Source organism: Monodon monoceros, unplaced genomic scaffold (genome assembly GCF_005190385.1).
Source record: "Monodon monoceros isolate NGI ecotype Baffin Bay Population unplaced genomic scaffold, NGI_Narwhal_1 Super_Scaffold_22, whole genome shotgun sequence".
Taxonomy (NCBI): domain Eukaryota; kingdom Metazoa; phylum Chordata; class Mammalia; order Artiodactyla; family Monodontidae; genus Monodon; species Monodon monoceros.
The window spans coordinates 85040473-85055541 of NW_021703779.1; the positions used below are offsets into that span (position 1 = coordinate 85040473).

Consider the following 15069-nt stretch of genomic DNA (forward strand, 5'->3'; position numbering starts at 1 on the left):
GAAGTCTGTTTAGTCTACATTTAAAATCTGTTTTTTATCGTAGCTACCTTCATTAATGATCTTCGCTCAATCTTCTGGATAACTTGCTGCAGCTTCTATGCCAGCACTTGCTGCTTTGCCTTGCATTTTTAAATTATGGAGACAGCTTCTTTTCCTAAACCTCATGAACCAACCTCTGCCAGCTTCAATCTTTTATTCTGCAGTTTCCTCACCTCTCTCAGGTTCATAGAATTAAAGAGAGTTAGGGCCTTGCTCTGGATTAGATTTTGGCTTAAGGGAATTTTGTGGCTGGTTTGATCTTCTGTCCAGATCACTAAAACTTTCTCTATGTCAGCAATGTCTGTTTTGCCTTCACTGGAGTAGCACTTTTAATTTCCTTCAAGAACTTTTCCTTTGCATTCATAACTTGGTTAACTGTTTGGCACAAAGAGGTCTAGCTTTTGGCCCCTCTTGGCTTTCAACATGATTTCCTCATTAAGCTTAACCATTTCTAGCTTTTGATTTAAAGTGAGAGACATGCAACTCTTCCTTTCACTTAAACACTTATTGTAGGGTTATTAGGCTTAATTTAAATATTGTTGTGTTTCAGGGATAGGGAGGCCTGAGCAGAGGGAGAGAGACTGGGGAACAGCTAGGCAATGGAACAATCGGAACACACACAACATTTATCAATTAAGTTTGCCATCTTATATGGGCATGGTTTATGGTGCCTGAAAACAATTACGATAGTAACATCAAAGGTCACTGATCACAGATCACCATAATAAATAAAATAATAACGAAAAAGTTTGAAATATTGCAAGAATTACCAAAATGTGACACAGGGACACAAAGTAAGCAGATGCTGTTGGGAAAATGGTGGCAATAGCCTTGCTCAATGCAGGGTTGCCACAAACCTTCAATTTGTAAAAAATGCAATTATCTGTGAAGCACAATAAAACAAAGTGCAATAAAACAAGGTAGGCTTGTATGTCATAAGCCGCTCTTCTCTTTCTTCTTTCAAGATTCTCTTTGTGATTTTTGACAGTTCAATTAGGTATGTCATGGTGTAATTCTCTTTATATTTATCCTAGCTGTTGTTTTTCTGAGCTTCTTGAATTTGTATGTCCATTCCTCCTCAGACTGGGGAAGTTTTCAGCCATTAGCTCCTCAGATAGGCTCTCTGTCCTTTTTTCTTTTTCTTCTCTTTCTGTGACTCCCATAATGCATATGTTGTTCTACTTAATGGCGTCTCAGACTCTGTTCACATTCTTCTTTTTCTTCCCCCTCCTTTGCCTGGGTAATTTTGAAGTCCTTTAATTTCACTGATTCTTTCTTCTGACTGGTCAAATCTACTGCTTAATATCTCTAGTGAAGTTTTCAGTTAAGTAATTGTATTGTTTAGTTCCCCAATTTTATTTGTTGTTTCTTCATAATTTCTAACTCTTTGTTGTTATTCTATTTACTTCATGCATTTTTTCCTGATTTCGTTTTAGCTATCTATCCATGCTCTCATTTAATTTGTTGAGCATCCTTATGGCAGTATTTTTAAAATAAATTTATTTTATTCATTTATTTTTGGCTGCATTGGGTCTTTGTTGCTGCGCATGGGCTTTCTCTAGTTGTGGCGAGCGGGGACTACTCTCCGTTGTGGCGCGTGGGCTTCTCATTGCGGTGGCTTCTCTTGTTGCAGAGCACAGGCTCTATGCACATGGGCTTCAGTAGTTGTAGCATGCGGGCTCAGTAGTTGTGGTTCGTGGGCTCTAGAGCGCAGGCTCAGTAGTTGTGGTGCATGGGCTTAGTTGCTCCGTCGCATGTGGGATCTTCCCTGGCCAGAGCTCGAACCCATCTCCCCTGCATTGGTAGGTGGATTCTTTACAACTGTGTCACCAGGGAAGCCCGTTATGGCAGTTTTAAAAAAAAAATATTTGTCTGGAAACTCATATATCTCTGTTTCTTTAGGGTTAGTTTCAGGATGTTTAATTTGTTCTTTTGATTGGACCATGTTTCCCTGTTTCTTTGTATACCTTGTCATGTCCCGTTAGGACTCTGGCGTTTGAAAAATCAGCCACCTCTCCCAGTCTTTGTGATCTGGTTTTGCACATGGAAGACTTTCCTCAATCACCCAGGTAGAGATTCAGGAGACCTTCTAAAACTTTTTGGGGGATACATTTTCTCTGGGCTTGTGTATGTAATCTCCTAATTGAAATTTGACGGGTTTTACTCACAAGCACCACCTGGTGTCAATATATGGTACTGCAGCCTCTTTGGTAGTATACTAAGCCACTGTGCTGGAGCGACATCTAGCGTCTGTTTGTGGTACTGCACGTTGATCTCTTGTTCTCGAAGTCTCCCAACCTGGTATCCTTTTCTTGTCAGAGCTTAGATTCAGGCAAGATAAAAACCAGTCTCTTGGTAGCCCCCTCAAAAGTCAGAACATTGTATATGTTCTACTCTTCTCTTTTTCTCCCCAGGGAGATGTAGGGAGTTGGGAGTTTTCTCCGAATAATGCCTGTGCTGGGAGGAGGGGCTCTAGTGAGTGTGCACCATGAATTTCTCTACCAGTCTTTTTTTTTTTTTTTTTTGCGGTACGCGGGCCTCTCACCGTTGCGGCCTCTCCCGCCGCAGAGCACAGGCTCCGGACGCGCAGGCTCAGCGGCCATGGCTCACGGGCCGAGCCGCTCCGCGGCATGTGGGATCCTCCCGGACCGGGGAACGAACCCGAGTCCCCTGCATCGGCAGGTGGACCCCACCCCCAACCACTGCGCCACCAGGGAAGCCCTCTACCAGTCTTTGAATCATAAAATATTTGGTCCTTTGTGACTGGCTTCTTTCACATAGCATAATGTTGTTAAGGTTCATCCATGTTGTGTCATGTGCTGATATACTTCACTGCTTTTAACATTTGAATACTATTGCATTATATAGATATGTCACATTTTGTTTATATATTCATCAGTTGATGGACATTAGGTTGTTACCACTTTGGGGCTACTATCAGTAATGCTGCTACGAACATTCATGTACAAGTTTTTGTGTGAACACATGTTTTCAATTCTCTTGGGTATATACCTACAGGTGGAATTCCTCTATGTTAACTCTATGCTTAACCTTCTGAGGTTTTGTTTTATACAGAGGCTACACCATTTTCCATCCCTACCAGCAATGTATGAGGATTCTAATTTCTTCATATCCTCATCAACATTTCTCACTGTCTTTTTTATTATAGCCATACTGATGTGTGTGAAGTGGAACCTCACTGTTGTTTTGATTTGTATTTCTCTAATGACTGAGGATGTTGAGCAATTTTCAAGTGCTTATTGGCCATTTATCTATCTTCTTTGGAGAAAAATGCCTACTCAAATCCATTGTCCATTTTTAAATTGGCTCATGTCTTTTTACTTTGAGTTGTAAGAACTCTTACACTCATGTAAGAGTTCATATATTCTGGATACTAGACTCATCAAATATATGACGCAAATATTTTCTCCCTTTTGTGAATTTATTTTTCACTTTATTGATAGTGTCATTTGAAGCAACTTTTTAAAATTTTTGAAGTATACTTTATCTCTATTTCCTTTTGTTGCTTTTAAGTATCATATATTTTTTTAAATGGCCTAATCTGAGTACAGGAAGATGTACACCTATGATTTCTTGTCATAATTTTATAGTTCTAGCTCTTACATATAGGTCTCTGATACACTTTGAGTTAATTTTTACATATGGTATGAGACAGGGGTCCAGTTGTTCCAGCAAGATTTGTTGACAAAACTGTTTTTTTCCATTGAATTGTCTTAGTACACTTATTGAACGTCAAATGACCATAGGTGTACTGGTTTATTTCTGGATTCTCAATTTTATTTCATTAATCTATATACCTATCTTCATGCCAGTATCACACTGCTCTAATTACTGTAGCTTTGTAGTAAGTCATGAAATAGGGAAATGTGAGTCCTTCGACTTTGTTGCTCTTTTTCCAAGATTTTTTGGCTATTCTGGGTCCCTTGAATTTTCATATGAATTTTAAGTTTAGATTATTAATGTTGGAGAAAGAAAAGCAGCTGGAATTTGGACTGGGATTGAATTGAATTTGTAGATTATTCTGGAAAGTATTATCATTTTAACAATTTTAAGCCCTCTAATCCATAAACATGGAATGTCTTTCCATTTATTTAATTTCATTCAATGATATTCTGTAATTTTCAGTATACAAGACATGCATTTCTTTGGTTAAATTTATTGCTAAGTATTTTATTCTTCTTGATGTTATTCTAAGTAAAGATATTAATTTATTTTTGGATTGTTAATTGCTAGAGTATAGAATATAACTGATTTTTTACACTGACGTTTCCTGAAATGTTTCTGAATTCATTTATTAGTTCTAATTGTGTGTGGGAGTGTATATAAGAAATACAATATATATATATATTTCTACTTCTTTCCATCCAATCTGGACATTTTTATTTCTGTTTGTTTCAGCTTTAATGAGGTATAATTCACAAATAAAAATTATATATATTTAAGGCATACAATTTGATGTTTATATATATACACACACACATTGTGAAATTATCACCACAATCAAGCTAATTAACATATCCATCATCTAATATAATTACTTTTTTATGTGTGTGGTGAGAACACCTCTTAGCAAATTTCAAGTTTACAATACAGTATTGCTAACTATAGTCTTCATGCCGTAGATTAGTTCTCTAAGACTTATTTATCTTGCATAACTAAAACTTTGTACCCTTTTCCCATCTCCCTATTTCCCCCTTACCCTAGCCCCTGGCAACCACCATACTATTCTCTGCTTCTATGACTTTGACTATTTTAGGTTCCATATTGCATTAGACAGGGTTCTTCAGAGAAACAGAATCAATAACATGGATATAGACATAGATATAAATAAGAGGAGACTTATAGGAATTGACCAACGTGATTAAGGAGGCCAAGAAATCCCAAGATCTGCCACTGCTAGCTGGAGAACCAGGAAAGGTCATGGTGTAATTCAGCCTGAGTCCAAAGGCCTGACATTTGGGGGACTGATGGTGTAAGTTCCAGTCTGAGTCTATAAAGGCCCAAGAACTAGGAATGCCTGTGTACAAGGGTAGGAGAAGATGGATGTCCAAGGTCAAGTAAAGAGAGTAAATCTGCCCTTCTCCTGCCTGGTTGTTCTATTCAGGCTTTCAATGGATTGGATGATGTCCAACCACATTAGTGAGGGTGATCCTCTTTACTCAATCTACCAATTCAAATGTTAATCTCTTCTGGGAACACCCTGTTAAAAAAGAAACAACAGGCCTCAAATGGAGTCACTTGTGCTAAGCCCCACATCAGCAAACCAAGACTTAATACCTAATCTAATTGCAATTTCAGCCTCTCCCAAGAATGTGACCTGTAACAAGTCATTCTGGAATTACCTGGTCAGCACTAGTGAGGTAATCCACTCGATAGACCATTTTTGTCCCCCATAGGAAGGTGATTTTGCTTGAGACAGTCCACTCTTGGCTAGAAACTTCCTTTTCCTGTTCCCTTCTGTCTATAAAAGCCTTCCATTTTGTGCAGCTCCTCAGAGCTCCTTTCTGTTTGCTAGATGAGATGCTGCTTGATTCATGAATCTTTGAAAAAGCACAATTAGATCTTCTGATTTACTCAGTTGAATTTTATTTTTTAACAACCCTCACAGACATACCCAGAAATAATGTTTTACCAGCTTTCTGGACAGCCCTTAGCCCAATCATGTTGACACATAAAATTAACCACCATAACTTCACCCCTTGTCAGCTTGGTACCCATACGTATCTCCTTAAACCATACTGGATCTCCAAATAAATACAATAACAAGGTCATAGTTCCAACTGACATGATATAGCTATCCTACAAACAACTGAAAATGCACTAATCCCTTCCCCAGAAGAGGAGGAACGGCACTTGAGTGATGCTTACTCTTCTCCTGATATCCTATAACTTAAATACTATGATGTAAAATTAGCAATACTCAATTACTGATGTAAAGTCAATACAGCTTATCTTATATGATAAAAAAACAAGAAAGGAAATAAAACAAAAATATTTACTTAGTTTATGTATATATACACAAACAAACATATATATAACAAAATAAGGAGGAAATACTCATGACAATTATAGTCCTCATTTCTGTAACTGGTGGTGTGGTTGTAGCTGGTATTTATAATTACCTTCTTCTACTACACATCCTGTATTCCCTTTGCCTTCAGCAAGCACCTCAGCTGGTCATTGTTCTGTAGCTGGCAGAGTAACCCTAACTTTCATTCCTGAAGGGTCTGGCCCATTAGTAGTCTTGCTTGGATTCGTTTGTTGTAGCTTTCCATTGACTTTGACCACAAGGCATGGTAATACTAAGAGATGCCCTAAGGCATCTCCTGTATTCCAGACACACTCTTCCTCACTTCCACCATGTAGTAGTAGTCCAATTTCTCCTTGATAGTCAGGATCAATCACCCCAGATAACACCATAACTCCTTTTTTTTGCCTGTTGATTCAGAGCCCAAAGTGGCAGGGTGGCAGTCTTAATTTCCAGTTCAATGGAATCATTGTCATGTCTCCTGATAGAAGCTTTCCTCCCTCTGACACTAAGACCTCTAGGCCAGCAGAAAATAAAGTCATGAAAACAGGAAGCTAGTGTGTCACTACGGATAATAGTGACTGGTGCACTTTCATTTCCACCTGCTTGATTCCTGGACCTGTAAATCCTGGCTACTTGAGAAACAGCACCATATAGTGGATACTAATTAAGTGCATATACAGCTTTCTGGAGAAACTTGCCCCAGCCCTGCAAGGTACTGCCACCTAGCTGGTGCTGTAACTAAATCTTCAAAAGGTCATGCCACTGTTCTATTAAGCAAGCTGCTTTAGGATGGTGGGAGACATGGTAAGACCAGTGAATTCCATGAGCTTGGGCCCACTGTCACACTTCTTTTATTGCAAAGGATTGTTCTTGATCAGAAGCAATGCTCTGTGAAATATCATGACAGGGGATAAGACATTCTATTAAGTCCACAGATGGTAGTTTTGGAAAAAGCATTGCATGCAGGGAAGGCAAATCCATATCCAGAGTAAGTGTCTATTCCAATAAGGACAAACACTGCCCCTTCCATGATGGGAGCTGTCCAATGCAATCAACCTGCCACCAGCTAGCTAGCTGATCATGCTAGGGAATGGTGCCATATCAGAGGCTCAGTGTTGGTTTCCACTGCTGGCAGATTGGGCACTCAGCAGTGGCTGTAGCCAGGTCAGCCTTGGTGAATGGAAGTCCATGTTGCCGAGCCCAGGTATAACCACCATCCCTGCCACCATGGCCACTTTGTTCATGAACCCATTGGGCAATGACAGGGGTGGCTAGCAAAAGAGGCTGAATGGTACCGACAGAATGGGTCATCCTATCCACTTGATTATTAAAATCTTCCTCTTCTGAGGTCACCTTTTGGTGAGCATTCACATGGGACACAAATATTTTCACGTCTTTTTCCCATTAAGAGAAGTCTATCTACATACCTCTTCCCTAAATTTCTTTGTCACCAATTTTTAAATCATGTTCCTTCCAAGTCCCAGACCATCCATCCAAACCGTTGGCCACAGCCCATGAATTGGTATATAATCACACATCTGGTCATTTTTCCTTCCAAGCAAAGTGAACAACCAGGTGCACTGCCTGAAGTTCTGCCCACCAAGAGGACTCCCCTTCACCACTGTCCTTCAGGGATGTCCCAGAGAGGCGCTGTAATGCTGCAGCTGCCCACTTCCAGATGGTGCCTGCATATCTTGTAAAACCATCTGTAAACCAGGCCCAAGTCTTTTCTTTCTCTGTCAACTGATTGTAGGAACTCCCAATGAGGCCACAAGTACAGGCTGGGAAAGAGAAGGCAGTGTAGCAGGAGTGGGGACCATAGGCATTTGGGCCACTTCTTCAGGTAATTTACCTGTGCATTTAGGGCCTACCCAGGCTTGATCATATATATACTACTTTCATTTGCTGATGGAGTGTTGCTGTGCATGCCCAACTTTATGGCTTGGTGGGTCAGATAACACCCAGTTCATGAGGGGCAGCTCAGGTTTGATGGTAACTTTGTTGCCCATGGTCAAGTGTTTAGTCTCTAAGGCCCAGTTGGAAGCCAAGAACTGATTCGCAAAAGGAGAGTAGTTATCTACAGATGAGGGCAGGGCATTGCTCCAAAATCCTAAGGGTCTATGCTGTAATTCATCCCACAGGGGCTTGCCAAAGGCTCCGAACACTAACTCGATCTGACACTGCCACTTCCAACACCACTGGATCTGCTGGATCATGTAGCCCAAGTGGCATAACAGCTTGCACAAAAGCCCAAACCTGTTTCAGAGCCTTCTCTTGTTCTGGATCTTACTCAAAACTATCAACTTTTCAGGTCACTCAGTAAATGGGCTAGAATAACACACTCAAATGAAGAATATGTTGCCACCAAATCCAAAGAGACCAGTTAAGCATCGTGCTTCTTTCTTGGTTGTAGGAGGGGCCAAATACAACAACCTATCCTTCAGCTTAGAAGAGATGTCTCGACATGCCCCATACCACTGGATCCCTAGAAATTTCACTGAGGTAGAAGGCCTCTGAATTTTAGTTGGGTTTATTTCCCACCCTCTGACATGCAACTGTTTCACCAATAAGTCTAGATTAGTTGCTACTTCTCACTCACTAGGTCCAATCAGAATAATGTCATCAATGTAATGGATCATTGTGATACCTCGTGAAAGGGAAAGGCAATCAAGATTTCTGTGAAGTAAGTTAAGACAGAACTGGAGAGTTGATATACTTCCGATGTAGGACAGTGAAGGTATATTGCTGGCCTTTCCAGCTGAAAGCAAATTGCTTCTGGTGGGCCTTATGGACAGGTATGGAGAAAAAGATTATTTGCCAGATCAACAGCTGCATACCAGGTACCAGATCATGTGTTAATTTGCTCAAGCAATGAAACCACATTTGGTACAGCACCTGCAATTGGAATTACTACCTGGTTAAGCTTGTGATAATCCACTGTCATTCTCCAAGATCCATCTGTCTTCTACATTGGTCAAATAGAGTTTAAGGGGGATGTGGTGGAAATCACCACCCCTGCATCTTCCAAGTCCTTGATGGTAGCACTAATCTCTGAAATCCCTCCAGGAATGTGGTATTATTTTTTATTATTACTTTTGTAGGTAGAGGAAGTTCCAATGGCTTCCATTTGGCCTTTCCCACCATAACAGCCCACACTCAACAGATCAGGGAACCAATGTGGGGATTCTTCCAGCTGCTATATATATCTATTCCAATTATGCATTCTGGAATGAAGGAAATAACCACAGGATGGATTTGGGGAGCTACACTCACTGTGAGGTACACCTAAGCTAAAACTCCATTGATTACCTGACCTTAATAAGCCCCTACTCTGACTGGAGGGCCACAGTGGTGCTTCAGGTCTCCTAGAATCAGTTCTAGTTCAGATCCAGTGGCCAGTAGTCCCTGAAAGGTCTGATTATTTCCTTTTTCTCAATGTACAGTTACTCTGGTAAAAGGCTGCAGGTCCCTTTGGGAGAAATATTAACAGTATAAATTTTCACTAGTGTACTGGGATCCTTCTTCAAGAGGACCCAACCCCCCCTTCATTCAAGGGGTTCTAAGTCTACAAACTGTCTTAAGTCTTGGAATTGATCAAGGGGCTGTGACTCTCTGTTTTTATGATTTGAGTTAGATTTTTGTTCACTTGATCTAGAACTTTTCTGCTTATACAGATCAAGTGAAAATCTAGTAGGCTCCCTATTTATTTCACTTTTTAGAACACTAACTAGCCAGCACCATAAGTCTGCATGAATCAGACTATTCTGACTGCTGCTTTGTCTCTGCTGTCCATTATGGTAACCACACTCACCTTCCCTTTGGTGATTGAATGCTGCCACTTGGCCCCTGCCACGCCAGGATCAAATTACTCCTACTGCATTTAGGTTTTTCCATTGAGTGGCTGCAGTTCCCACGGTAACGTCTCACTTACAGAGATGAGCAATCATGGAGATCTTCAAGGATGCTAGGACTCCACTCACCAAATTATTTGTCAAAGTATTGGTGAAAGGTATGTCTTCTAGACCAGCGGTCCCCAACCTTTCTGGCACCAGGGACCGGTTTTGTGGAAGACAATTTTTCCACGGATGGGGTTGGGGGGGGGATGGTTCAGGCGGTTATGTGACCGATGGAGAGCCGCAGATAAAGAAAGCTCTGCTTGCCCGCCTGCCGCTCACCTCCTGCTGTGTGGCCTGGTTCCTAATGGGCTGCGGACAGATACTGGTCCAAGGCCTGGAGGTTGGGGACCCCTGTTCTAGACACTCCCAGTATGGATGAGTAGGTCTTAAATGACAAATCCACTCTAACATTCCAATCTTTCTAAATCTCTGAACCCCTTCCTCTACATTAAACCAAAGGAGGTCAGGCATTTCCAATTCAACCGTGGGAAATTTTTTGTCCATGTTTCAGTCAGATAACCAACCAAACAGTTAGAGGCCTTTCTAACTTCCTCAGCTACATTAAATGCAGTATCTCTGCTTAGTGAGCTGTTAGAGGAGGTAACTGAGAGGATGTGAGCACTGGTTGACCCATGACCTGGCCCAGGAAATCAGAGGCTCCTTACCCACCTCTGCTGACCTTGGGATGTATGTTCTGTTCATGTCTTGCTGAGACTATCTGGACTGTGTATGTGACTGACCTCCATTAAGGGAGGTTGATGCGGAGAACTACTCATCTTGCTACCACCCAAGACAAGCCTCATATATAGGTTCCTTTGTTTATTAAAACCACAATCTACCAATCTGGAGTGCTCTGCCTCTTTCTTTGGTCTCTCCTTGCATTCTGTTAAATGGGGGCTAGTTTTGAATATCACCCAGGGAACTCCCAAGAATTGCAAACCAAGAATTGCAAACCAACAATTGGCAAGCCAGCCAGAAGACGGAAGAAATGGGTCTTGGGAAAGAGGCATCGATAGGGGAAATCCTGAGCTGGCCATTGACCTCTTTGTGGGCAGGGGTGGTACATAGTTAGATGTCTGTGGACTGCTGCATGACTACAGGGACATCCCAAAAATGCTGGCTGGTTTAATGTGTTTGTTTGAGGAACTACACACAGTGCACTGCAGCGAAGAAAGGAAACAAATGGCTGCAACTGTGGGTTGGTCTCTACTGTTGGCACTTCATCTGGCCACTGATGCCCAACTAGAAGCTGAAGCTCAAGTTAGACAGCTGGAAGAAGAGCTGAGGGTAGAGAAGGATGTGTGATTGTTCACTGCTCTGCTAGCTTTGGGGCAGAGCAGGATAATAAGTTGAAGACAATAGCATGCCCGTTTTGAAAAGCTAGGAGGGCACAAGCTGCTGCAGATTAAGGTGTGAGACAAAGGCTGAGACACTAAGACGTGGAATCCCTGGGAAAGTGAGGAGAACAAAGGGGAGAGTGTTGTGGTTATTGACAATGAAACAAGACATAGCTGTACACCATCTGACCCCTAATACAAATGAAAAATTTAAATAGTAATTACCCAGATTTCTGATAATAAATATACCCCAAAACTCCTAAGAGAAAAACTTGCATTCTTTCTCTTCCCATTGAAGTTGTAAGTCTTATAATGTCTTTGAAATGTAAATACCCCAGGGGCTAACTAAAACACTGCCCAGGATTGCTCGAGACTGGAGGGGGGAAAAAGGCGGCAGAAGAGGCTTTTTAAAACACATACTGCTATAGAAGCTCCCTTGCCCAAAATCAGTCCACAGCCTCTATATGATTATTGATCAAGGGCAAATACAAATCTTAAGTCTTCTCCACAAATATTAGTAAAAAGCTTTATCCATTTGAGTGGCTAATCTTAACTTGTTCTGTCTGCCAGTTACATTTGGATTCAACTATTATTTATAAACTAGTGAGTTTTGTATTGCTGTACCTAATTCATGGCTAAAATTTTGAAATGAAAGTTATATGGTCTCTGTTTGTGTCTGTCTGTATGCTTTTGTATGTCTACTTTTACCTGTTATATATGATATATTTCTACATCCGAATGGTATTGCCAAAATTAATTTATAAAAGAGCTCTATTTAATTGGTGAAGAAAAAAAGCTTTAATATCAATAGTGTACTTAGGTAAAACTAAAATTTAATTTTCTTTCATCTTTGAGAAGAACTTTCCTTGAACTATTGGTTTGTTCTTGATAAGATTATGAAAAGTTTTTCTTTACCTTTAAGTAATCTACCTAGAAAACAAAGATTCTGTGTTTTATCAAAATAATTTTCTGCGCTTCATGTTGTCTTTATCAGTTCTTTCATTACTTAAGAAAACTGAGTCTTCTCTGTTAAAAGAGCTAAGATTTTTTATGACTATGTAACTTTCTGATTTTGCCTTCAAAGTCCTTAACTGACACTTTGGCTAAATAGATAACTAAATATTATTTCACAGTGACCTATTTAAGCAAGTCTTTTAAAACCTTTTTTGATATTTTTGACAAACTTCCCCAAAATCAAATTCTAAATGAAGTCTTTTTGACTTCAAACTAACTTTGGGATTTTCCAGAGGGTCCCTGGAACATCTGAAAGATTTGTCCTCTCTCCTGATAAAAGATATTAGGGACTTCCCTGGTGGCACAGTGGTTAAGAATCCGTCTGCCAATGCAGGGGACACGGGTTTGAGCCCTGGTCCGGGAAGATCCCACATGCTGCAGAGCAACTAAGCCCGTGCGCCACAACTACTGAGCCTGCGCTCTAGAGCGCATGAGCCACAACTACTGAAGCCCACGTGCCTAGAGCCTTTGTTCTGCAACAAGAGAAGCCACCGCAATGAGAAGCCTGCGCACTGCAACAAAGAGCAGCCCCTGATCTCCGCAACTAGAGGACGCCCGCGTGCAGCAACAAAGACCCAATGCAGCCAAAAATAAGAGAGAGAGAGAGAGAGAGAGAGAGATTAAGCTAATTAGACTTATTGATGTGTTAAATTTGATATGTTAAATTACTCTATTGACCACAGTAGAGACCAGCCCACTGCAGAAGCCATTTGTTTTCTTTGTTTGCCACAGTGCACTATGTGTAGTTTCTAAACAAGCGTGTCAAACCAGCCAGCATTTTCAGGAGGTCCCTGTACTCAAGCAGTGATCCACAAGCATCTAACATATGGTCCACCCCTGGCCACAGAGAAGTCGTGACCAACTCAAGATACCTCTTTTCCCCCACAGATGCCTCTTTACCAAGACCCATTTCTCAGGTCTCCTGGCCGGCTCATCAACTGTTGGTTCAAAAACTGGGCCCCATACACAGAGGGCAAGGAGACACTGAAGAAAGAGATAGAGCATTCCAAATTGGTAGGTAGCAGTTCTAATAAGCAACAAAACTTATATACAAGGCTTGTCTTGGGCAGCTGAAAGATGAGTAAATCTCTGCACCAGTCCACCAGAATCTTAAAAGTTTATATAGAGGCATTAACTAGGTTCAGTCACATACACAGTCCAGATGGCCTCAACAACACATTGCTCTTTCAAGGCTGCATCCTTGAAAATGGCTCCTAGTGTTGGAACAGTGAATAGAATGTACATTCCAAGGACAGGGGAAGAGGTGAGTAGCCTCTGATTGCCCAGGTCCAGCCATGGGTCAACCAGTGGTCACGTCCTCTCAATGACCTCCATCAACAATAATTCTAGTTATTTTAAAAATGATGTTACAGAAATAACCAAATTCCCTTGTCAACTGCATTACAATGAACTCTCATCAGATCTTTAACCATGGCCATTTTAAAGTCTTTTGTCATTTACAGACAGTTATTTTTTTACTCTGATGCTTTTGCAAAAGTATTCCTGCAAAAGTGCTTCATATTCAAGGAGATTCATGGAAAAGACTGACATTATACAGACTTCTGATAAAGAAGATTATACCACTGAACTGAATAAGAATTCACAGAACTCTAAGGAAAAAAAGAATGAATATATAAAACTGCTAACCAAAGATCAAGATCAACAAGAACTAATTATATTAGACTAAATGAACTGATGAGGATGATTATAATTTTTATGCGTTTTTGTTTGAAACATTGTTGGTACTTTTATGCTTTGTTTTTCCGTATTTAAGATAATCTTTATCTCTTTTTCTCAAGTTATTAGCAATTTGCTAACATATACCTTTGTAAACAAAGATGAAACGTTTATCTTTTTCTCCCTACCTGATCCCTCCAGGATTCAGAAACTCTTGGTGAATAATCTTATTTTATGGCAACATACTTATTTGCATAAGTTCAATAAGAATCTGTTTTCATTGAAACAGGACACAATTGGAAACTTGGTTATATTACCAAGGCTTTGATTGGAATGTCATATTTTAAAATGTGCATAGAATCAGATATGATCAGACAGCTTTAATGAACAGCATATTAAGAACTTCCCTTCCCATGAAGAGTTGGGTTGAGAATATGTTCTATCAACTCACCTCTGTTATTGCTCAAACTCCTATTTTGACTAAGTTGCATGCCTGTATGCAGCAGAGGAGCACCCTGTCCATCAGCCCACTGTCTCTGGAAATGCAGGTGCTATGAGGCCTGTGGAACATGTAGATCCTTCAAATGCCTCTGCCCTTATTCCTATGGCGGCCCCTGGGTCCTGTAGAGAGGTAATAGAAGAAATTCCCATTAATGCCTGGTGTACAGATGGATCTAGTCAGGGCAACCCGCCCACATGCATTTCAGTAGCTATTCAGCCCAAACTGACACCATCTGGATGGAAACAAGAATGAACCATAGCAGCCTACGTGCTGAACTCAACAATGTAGCTGGTGATCACTCATGAGCCCTGGCTATTAGCCCTTTGTACTGACAGTTGGGCTGTTCCAAAGGGTTTAACCTTATGTCTTGGATAATGGGAAACCAAGGGATGAATAATCACAAATAAGCCCTCATGGAGTCAGGATATGTAGAAAGACATTTAAGTTCATCTGCAAGAGACTGAGGCAGTCCTCACTGTCTTCCACAGCAGACTGGGTGCATATAAAGAGTGGCCACTGTAGCACTCAGGTGTGATGGTGTATTACCAAGGA

General features: G+C 40.8%; 1 pseudogene; it reads right to left on the reverse strand.

Moving 5' to 3' along the window:
• Nucleotides 1-6126: 6126 nt before the first annotated feature.
• Nucleotides 6127-9985, reverse strand: LOC114905847 (annotated as a pseudogene).
• Between the last annotated feature and the right edge of the window lie 5084 nt (nucleotides 9986-15069).